The sequence below is a fragment of the Tamandua tetradactyla genome, chromosome 3 (genome assembly GCF_023851605.1).
Source record: "Tamandua tetradactyla isolate mTamTet1 chromosome 3, mTamTet1.pri, whole genome shotgun sequence".
Lineage (NCBI taxonomy): Eukaryota > Metazoa > Chordata > Mammalia > Pilosa > Myrmecophagidae > Tamandua > Tamandua tetradactyla.
The window spans coordinates 200,355,637-200,365,090 of record NC_135329.1 but is presented as its reverse complement, the minus strand read 5'-3'; the positions used below and the strand labels follow the sequence as shown (position 1 = coordinate 200,365,090).

The 9,454-nt window shown below is 37.9% G+C and overlaps 1 long non-coding RNA gene across 1 annotated transcript; it reads right to left on the bottom strand.

Annotated features, from left to right (window-relative positions):
• Positions 1-635: 635 nt before the first annotated feature.
• LOC143676593 (uncharacterized) lies at positions 636-5,474 on the bottom strand. The gene is made up of 3 exons (XR_013172205.1): positions 4,532-5,474; positions 2,355-2,493; positions 636-1,699 (listed from the first exon to the last, which is right to left on the bottom strand). It is a non-coding gene; the product is annotated as an uncharacterized LOC143676593 (long non-coding RNA).
• Positions 5,475-9,454: the final 3,980 nt, after the last annotated feature.

Sequence of the window (9,454 nt, the reverse complement as noted above, 5' to 3'; positions counted from 1 at the left end):
TTCACCCCTAAACCTGCCTATTAACCAGAATTCAGTAATTGCTTGTTTGGCCCATTTTTTACCTTTTGAGGTGAAATTTACATCCAATAAAATTAGGTTTGTTTTTATATGTTGGGGTGAGTTAAATGTTCAAAATGAACTCTTGTGGGGATTTAAACATTCAAAAAGGAATCATCAGGGGTGCAAGGATAGTTCAGTGGTAGAATTCTCACCTGCCATGTGGGAGACTAAGGTTCAATTCCCCATCCACGCACTTCCCCCAAAAACAAACAAACCAAAACCAAACAAATAAAAGAAAAAAATTCAACAAATGGTGCTGCAATAACGGGATACTCACATGGAAAAATAATGAAATGTGACTGCATCATACAACATACAAAAAAAAGTGAATCATCAATTACATGTTTTATAACCTGCAACATAAGGCATCAGAATGCCTTTATAATCCTGGTGTGGAAGATTGTCTTACCTTATAGGTCAGCTGAACGCTGTCAAGTTTTTCTGTGGTGGGTGCTCTATCTGGGGACATGAACTTTTTTTAAATGTTTTTTTAAAAATATTTTTATTGTATACAACAAACATACAAACATTCTTGACATACAAACATTCTATAAATGGTGTACAATTAATGCTCACAAAATCATCACAGTTGTGTATCCATCACCACGATCATTTTTTCTTGAACATTTGCATGTCTCCAGCAAAAGAAATAAAAAGGGAAAAAACTCATATATGCCACACCCCTTACTCCTCCCTTCCATTGACCACTAGTATTTCAATCTACTCAATTTATTTTAACCTTGCTTCCCCTCATTATTTTTTTATCCAGTTTTTACTTATCTGGGGACACGTAATTTTATCCACATGTTCAAATCCATAAAATAATGAACTATTATAAAAACAAGTTCTAATGTAGTTACTAAAAAAGCACCAGTGTATCAAAGCTGGGCACTCAGATTAGTCCAAAGTTTCTGATGAACTAAGAAAATCCATCTTGCTCCAAAAATCTCTGTTGAAATTTTGGTTCCTTTCTCTAAAACAGTGAAAACAACACATTCAGTAAAAGTAAATCTTTCCTTGCTGATGTAGCTTATGCCTTCAAGTCCCTAGAGAAGACCTTCATGAGTTAGGATCATAGTAATGTAGACAGAAATAGAGAATCTGCAGATGACACAAGAAAGATCATCAGAATCTCTATAATGTGATCCCCACCTTAACCAAGTCCATCACTGTTTTTGCTTCATTTGCTAGTGTGCTCGTTTGGCTCAGTTTTGCATGTCACTTCTTTGGTTTTACATGTTTACTTTCTAGTCATTTCTTTCACCAGAACACAGAAAACAAAACCTTGTTCTTGAGTACTGGCCATCTGAGGTTCTGCTGTGTATTGGTGCTAAATCCATCTTGTACACAATGAGGGCTTCTTCAAAGCAGGGAGCTCAGGAGCATGCAAGATGCACCCCTCCAGAAGCTGCCCCCAGGCCTCTGTCACCTGCTAGCTATTTGACCCCTTGGAAAAACTGCTTCTCTTCACCAGGATATTATTACTATTGTTATTACATTTTCAGGACATCACTCAAAAGTACAACAGCATCGTTGGTCAGGGTTTTAGGCACAGGATCCATTTGTCCTTCAGCCACATCTACTAGTGCCCTCCAGGTATAGTTTGATCTCCAACTTTGAGGAGCGTCATCCTGCTATCCTGTGTAGTGGGAATAAAGAATACGAAGCAGATGATTTAATAGAAAAATGACAGTGGGGAAACATACAGACTCTAGAAATAGACAAATCTGAAATTAGATAAAAAGGTTTGAATCCTTCTCTCACCATTTATTTACGTGTTGACCTTAGGCAAGTTACTAACGTCTCTTAGGTATAACAAGTTACTTAATCTCTCTAAGACATAACTTTCTTACCTGTAAAATGACGATATTAAAAACAAGAACAGACATTTGTTACGTGCTTATTATCTGGGAGGTGCTGAGCTAAGAGCATTTGCTGTTTCTTAGCTCATTTAATTTTCACAACAACCTTATGAGATATGTATTGTTATTATTCCCTTTTTATCCAGAAGCATTCAGGGTCTTTCAGCTAATTAGCAGAGAGCCGTGTATCGAACCCAGTACCATTAATCACGATTGCAAATAATACTAGCACGGGGGTGCTATGAGGATGAATTTAGCAAAACTGAGTCATGGAGTAGGCATGTACTACATGGTTATCAGAGGTAGCCCTCCATTCTCTTGCAAAAGTGTACCCAAATCAAGACACCCAGAAATAGTACTTTGGACAATTTTTTTATGTTTAAGATGTTAGTGAATGTAAAAAAAAAATAATGAATTAAGAATACACCTGACCTGTAATACTTCTATTACCACAGGAGATTTCCTTGTTACAACAGCTCTTCATACACCTTGGGAAGACACACACATCTTTGTTGCCAAACCCTAATGACAGGATCAAGAGATTGAGGGGTTCCAGAATGACTGAAAAACACTTTAAAAAAAAATACATTAGTCAAGTGTAAACACTTTCTATCTAAACATCCCCAAACAAATTTCTCACAGACACATCCTGACTTAGGGGGTCTAAAATAACTCCAATCATACTTCATTCTTTGGAGATGGCTTAATTAATCTCCACTGTGACAGAGAGAGGAGCCAAACTCTTGTCGACAAGCAGGAAGTGAGGAACAGAGCTTCTAGAATCCCTGGTAGGGGCCAGACTAGGAGAAAAGTTGCTTCTAGAGGGCCACACTGGTCTCCCTCCTCAGAGAATTGTAGCTGCATTTCTACCCCATATATCGGCTCACATATAGCACGTTTGAATTTCTTCATCACAATATTTTCCTATGCGTTTTATAAAGATATGTCTGTCTGTGCTGGTTTGAAGCTGTTATGTACCCCCAGAAAAGCTATGTTCTTTTAATCCTGATCCAAAATTGTAGGGTAGAATCCCTTGATTAGTTCCCACCCTACAATTGGGTGGGCATGACCTTTTGATTAGATGGAAATGTGAAACCATTCAAGATGGGTCTTGACTAGTTAGTTGCAGTTTGAGGTTTGGAGATGCAGAGAAAAATGCCAGAAGGATACACAGGATCTGTGGGAGCCACTTGAAATCTGAAGCCAGGAGAGGAGCCAAGCAGATGTTGCCATGTGCCTTTCCATGACATGCTAAGCAAGCCAGAACCAGAGTTTTGCCTTGCTAAGTGAGGGCCCTGAGACACTTAGAAAGGAAGTCACTCTCTAAGCAATGGAAACAACCGAACCAGGAACAAGGATCAGCAGACACCAGCCATGTACCTTCCCATGTGACACACATGGGTCTTTCTTCGGAGTCAAGGTACCTTTCCCTGGATGCCTTAGTTTGGACATTTTTGAGGACTTAGATCTGTAAATTTGTAACTTAATACATCTCCTTTATAAAAGTCAAGCCATTTCTGGTATACTGCATTCCAGCAGCTCCAGCAAACTAAAACAGTCTTGAAATCTAGGCAAAATGATAAAGAGGTTGCTTTTCCCTTTCTAAATTTTTGTAGCAGTTTTACTGAGATAGAATTCACATACAATTCACTCATTTACCATACACAATTCAAGTTTTTAGTATACTCACAGCTGTGTAACCATATCATAATCAATTTTAGAACATTTTTATCATCTCAGAAAGAAACCCCTGGGCACGCCATGATGGCTCAGCAGGAAGAGTTCTTGCCTACCATGCTGGAGACCCAGGTTTGATTCCCAGTGCCTGCCCACACACACACACACAAAAAAAACAAAGCCTGCACCTTACTATCCTCCAATTTTCTGATCCCTACTCAGCCCCAAGCAACCACTAATCTACTTTCTCTATTTGCCCATAATGAACATTTCATATAAATGGAATTACATACAATATATTTTTTAAATGACTGGCATATTTTCAAGATTCATCCATAGGAGGGCATGAATCAGAACTTCATTCCTTTTTTATGGTGGAATAATATAATCATATAATACATAATATATAATAATACAATTATATTTCAGTGTATGGTCATATCACATTTCATTTATCCATTCATGAGCTGATGGGCTGTTTCCATCTTGTGGCTATTATGACGAATGTTGCTATAAACATCCGTGTGCAAGTTCTCGCGTGTGTTTTCATTTCTCTTGGGTATGTACCTAGGAGTGCAACTGCTGGGTCAATTCCACCATGCTTAACTTTTTGAGTAACTGCCAGACTGAATGTTTTTCTTTTTAAAGATACCATCCAGCTAACGAGTGGGCCTATTTCCAGACACATTTAGATTTCATGATGAAATAATGTTCAGATATTGGTGGCTAAATGTGGTCTTCTTTCCACGTGTTTGCCTCTTCAGATCTATTCTCCACCGGTAACCCCCTGCTCTGCACCCAGGAAGGTTGACTTTTATGGACCATATCAGAAAGCTCTCTTGCCTTCTGCTTCCAGCCAGAACTCTGAGGGATAGAGGTGAGTGTGGACAGCCTATTTTGTCTCCTAGCTGCCACTCTAGTGGAGCAGTTACCTTGGTCCTCTCCTAGGCTTCAGCTTTTCAGGCTCTCTCTCCCATTGCTACTGCAACAGTCCTCTCTTCGGGTTCCGGTGACCACTTCTTCACTTGGCCCTTCTAGCCTAGAAGTGGTGCAAGGCTCCCTGCTGTTGCTAGTCCTGAGATGCTTCATCAACCCTTGATTATGCTTTAACTCTGCCCACACTTCTGAAAACAGTCCCTTAAATACCACCCCCCTCAATTTCCCTGTTTGAGGGAGCCATCTGTTTCCTGCCAGGACCCTGATATGCAGCGGAAACTGACTATTTTAAGTAAAAATGGAATTTGGGGAAAGCATGTTTGGAATCACAGAATTGAGGAGAGGTGGGAGGACCAAACTTGGAAAACAAGCAGGAACCAGGGAACCACTGGGAAATGATACACAGGAATGACAGCAATAGCCATTCGGTGGGAAAAGACTCGGCCCCCCCATTGCTATGGCCCACATGTCCACTACTCGTCTCCATGTCCTTCAGTCACCTGAAGAGTCAGTTTCTAGGGCAGGGTCTAATCGCCTGAGTAAACTTTATGCATCCACTCCAGGCTGACGTGGGGAGCCGAGAAGGAGAATCAGTCCCCATTGGCTAATATCATGGGAAGCAGAAACTACCATGAACCAAGACAATACCCAATGGATGATTCCTTTAACAACAACAAAAAAAAAGAGATCAGGTGCTAATAGAAAGCCACCCTCCTCCCCCAAACAAGACAAATTTCATTATATTAATTAAGGGATGTGGAACTATCTTCATCTAATTACCTAAAAGAACAAATTACACCAAGAAGCAAAATGAAGATACACAATTCTCAACAAGAATATCAGTAGCAGAGAAGTGCCATTTCTAGGGGTCTCATAGGTGCACGGGTGGCTCAGTTGTAGAATGCTCACCTTTCATGAGCAAGACCTGGGTTCGATTCCCAGACCATGCACCCCCCCAATATATATATATATATATATATATATATATATATATATATATATATATATATATATATATATATATATATATATATATATATATATATATATATATATATATATATATATATATATATATATTTCTCATAAATGAAAGTTCTTTAAAAGTTTATGAATGGGTTAGATTATAAAGTTGCTGCTTTTCAGCTTAATGAGGTATCCACTGTCTCATAACTGGATGTTAAAACTAGCCATTCAATTAGTCTTTTACCCAATAATCAGCCACTGAAGAACTGAGCGTTTAGAAATTTAAAATCAATTTACGGGTCTGTGGTAAGTTAAATTATCTACCCCAACAAACTCACGTTGTTAATCCACATCTCTATGGGTATGAACCCATTGTTAGTAGGGACTTTCCAAGATGTTATTTTCAGTCAGGGTATGGCCAACTGAAGCACAGTTAGTCTTAATATGGATCACTGGAAGGCTTATAAAGAAAAAGCCGTAGGTAAGAGCAAGAAGGTGGAATTCAGAGGGAATCCATCCACCAGGTGATAGGTGGCAGAAATATCAGCCAAGGAATCCCAAGGATTGCCTGCAGCCAGCACCAGAATGCCACAGTCTTCAGGACTACAGCAAGCCTTGCTGACACTGGACTTTGGACTTCGCCTGGCCTTAAAACTGGGAACCAATAAATTCCTCTTGTTTAAGCCGACCCATTATGTGGTCTTTGCAATAATAATTCTGGCAAACTAAGACAAGGATTAACAATTAATGCATGATATTAATCATGGGTTAGAAATAGGCCCTGACAATGTTTATATCTTTTAGTTTCTTAAAGGTTTTTCTTCTCTCTCTACTGGGGCTCTTTTGCTTTACGCAGATTTTGATTTTTACTTAGTTCTAAGAACTAAGAATACAGTTCATTGTAACTGAAGACAAATAGCTTATTGGATAAGTTTAAAGATAATGCTATATATTACATTTGTTGACTATCATAGTTAGAATTCATTACAATTTCCAAATCCAGTGTAAAATTTAGTTCTATATACTTTTACAGCTATACGTCACTTTACACATACACTTTACGTCAACTCCACAATTAACTTCACAAGGACTGACATGAGTTATAAATTTCAACATGTATTTTACTCATCACAAATGAAAGCAATACATATTCATAATTGCCCCCTGGAGGAAATTCTTTTGCTTCAAAATAAAATCACATGGATGTGATACCTATAATTTTTAATTTAGAATTTATATTGTTAAATTATGTTAGTATTTTTTCCTTTTTTTATGTTAGTTTTGTACGTAGGTACTTTTATCGCCAAAATATTAATTTACTGGGTAAAAGTACAACACTGTCCAGGCCAACTAGAAACTTTCCAGAGCTGCCAGGGAGATTATTATTTTTTTTTTTAGCCTGACCGTGTGAAGAAAAATTAAGAGATGGGCTTTTATGATGTAATTAGTCATTTATGATTTTTCTTTTTGTTCAGGATGCAGCTTGTCTCATATGCTCATGTTTCACATGCTTCTTGTCTCAATGATATAAGGAAAACAGTAAAGACAAAGAAGAAAAGGTACATGGAGAAGGCGTACAGTTTTCATGTATTTAAAGTATCTATGATTGGGCAGGCCACGGTGGTTAAGCAGGCAGACTTCTCGCCTGCCATACTGAAGACCTGCGTTCGATTCCCTGCCCTGCCCATGCAAACAAATAAATAAATAAATAAATCGGTCAAAGTATCTGTGGTTATGTTCTTAATGGGGAACTCTCTCCCCATTAACATGTTATCTTACAAAGCTTGTAAGCATACATCTACCTTAAATATATACAAAGCCACGTCCAACGGCCTGCAATGCTTATTAATTGTCTGGTGGAGACAAGGTAAAAAAAAGTAGAAGACATAGCTCTTGCTTTCAAGGAAATGATAATATTTATAATCTATATCTTTCCCTTCCAATTTGAAAAACATGCATCTTTTCCTAACACAGTCTTTCCTTATTCAAATACACCGAACAGATCTTTCTAATTTAATTGGTGTCAGCTGTTTTAATATCTGCATAATCAAATCAGCAGTCTGACACAGTGATTAAAGTGCAGTGGTATCCCAGATACCTAAAACTTCCAGCTAAGTAAGTAGAAGCTACTCCCTTTCACAGGCTCTTCAGAGCCCATTCTATCTATTCACAGACTGGGGTGTAGAAAGAGAGCTGGCCCACAGGTCCCCTTCCTGACTGCTATGCACATGCTCCATACAAATCAATGGAAATGGGGCTACCATTTTCCCACGTCAGGACACAGTCAGCATAAGTAGCAACTCCAACTGGCAGGCATGCATGATCTAGTGAGTTCCTATTCCAGCCCTGCTTTCTCTGTAACTGTATAGCAAAGCTAATATCCTGAAAGTTCATTTGCTATTTGTGAATCAGGGACTATCAGTGGGCATAAAAGAATAGTCTACTGCTACTTTAGGGGTTATGTCATACATATTTAAAGGATGCTGCGTTCCTAAGAAAGGACATTTCTGACTTCTGGACCGTAGGGTACATAAAGCTATTGCTGAATGGTTCATGGGTTTGTGGTTTCCAAATCCTGAGAATGTGAATAGGACTATATGTCCTGTGAAGGCAGGTCTCATTTGTCATTTAACCTTAGTGCCTGACATACAGTAGCCATTCGATAAACATATCTTGATTGAACGGAAGAATAAATGAACACATGAATGAGTAGTGGATTTCTTAATGGCAGTGACAGACAAATTCATTTTGAAGTTTTTCTGTTTTGTGTGTGTGTGTGTGCTTAAAAGCCTAACAGAAGACATAGCTGAAAAGATTCTTCTTAAGTGCAGCTAAATTTTGCATAAGCAAAAGCAAGGTAAGAAAAACTGGGTTCACAAAACAATTGATGCAATGCTGGAGTATGAAGTTTTCTCAGGTTTACAGTGGAATAAGAAAAATCAGCACAATGTGTTGCTTTTCATAAAGCTAAATTAATCAATGTAAAGAACAGCTCTTTACTAAAAAATTGACCTTCCTTCTTTCAGTGGTTAAAATGCTTTTTCTTTACTAAACTGATGGGATAATCTGTGGTAGTTTTTCTTTTCTAATGCCATAATTATCAAATTAAAGTTGTTAATCCTACATCCGTTTCCTAATATTTTGAAAAATATTTTACTAGTTTGTGAAGTCTATGTCTTGAAGCCTGGCTTAGTTTTAAAATATGAACATTTTAAAAAAACATACATGTACCTTTTAGAAACCCACATATTAAATAAAAGAAGATAAACCATTATCTGTGAGTATAAGCAAGATACCAAGAGGGTAGCTGATGAGCACTGCTCTCAGGGCTTTTAAAAATGTATTAAGTCATTTAAAGTTGCTAACAGCCCAAACAGGAGGTATTATTATTATTTCAGTTTTACAGATGAGGAACTCTAGGCACAAGTTCTTGTCCCAAAATACACATAACACAGCCAGTAAAATGGCAAGGCTGGGATTCAAAGCAATATTACAAAGAAACTGGGCCACATGACAGTACACCAGTAGGAAAGCACTGGCTGTTTTCATATTCTAATGATCATGGAAATGATGGCTCAATTAGCACACAGATTATAAACTCCTATCCAAGATTTATATTATCTGATATTTAAACCAGAGCCCCTCCCAATCTTACCTTATTGTCCCAGTTATTGATGACCTATTTTTAGCTTCAGTATTTATTCAGATATTGCCTCAAGCAACACCCTCATTTCTTAAGCTCCTGCTTTGATAGGTTAATAGCAAAAATCAAAAACAAGAAAATACATTTCCAATGGGGCGTGTCAACCAAGTAGGGGCTGAAAGCATACTCACAAGGTAGTTACCAGGACTATGTTAACTTAGGGCAAATTCAACCGTAAATTAACAACTAAAAAAAGCACACTTGAGTTTACTTAATCGGTTTTGTTATAAAACAATTAAAACTCCGGTTT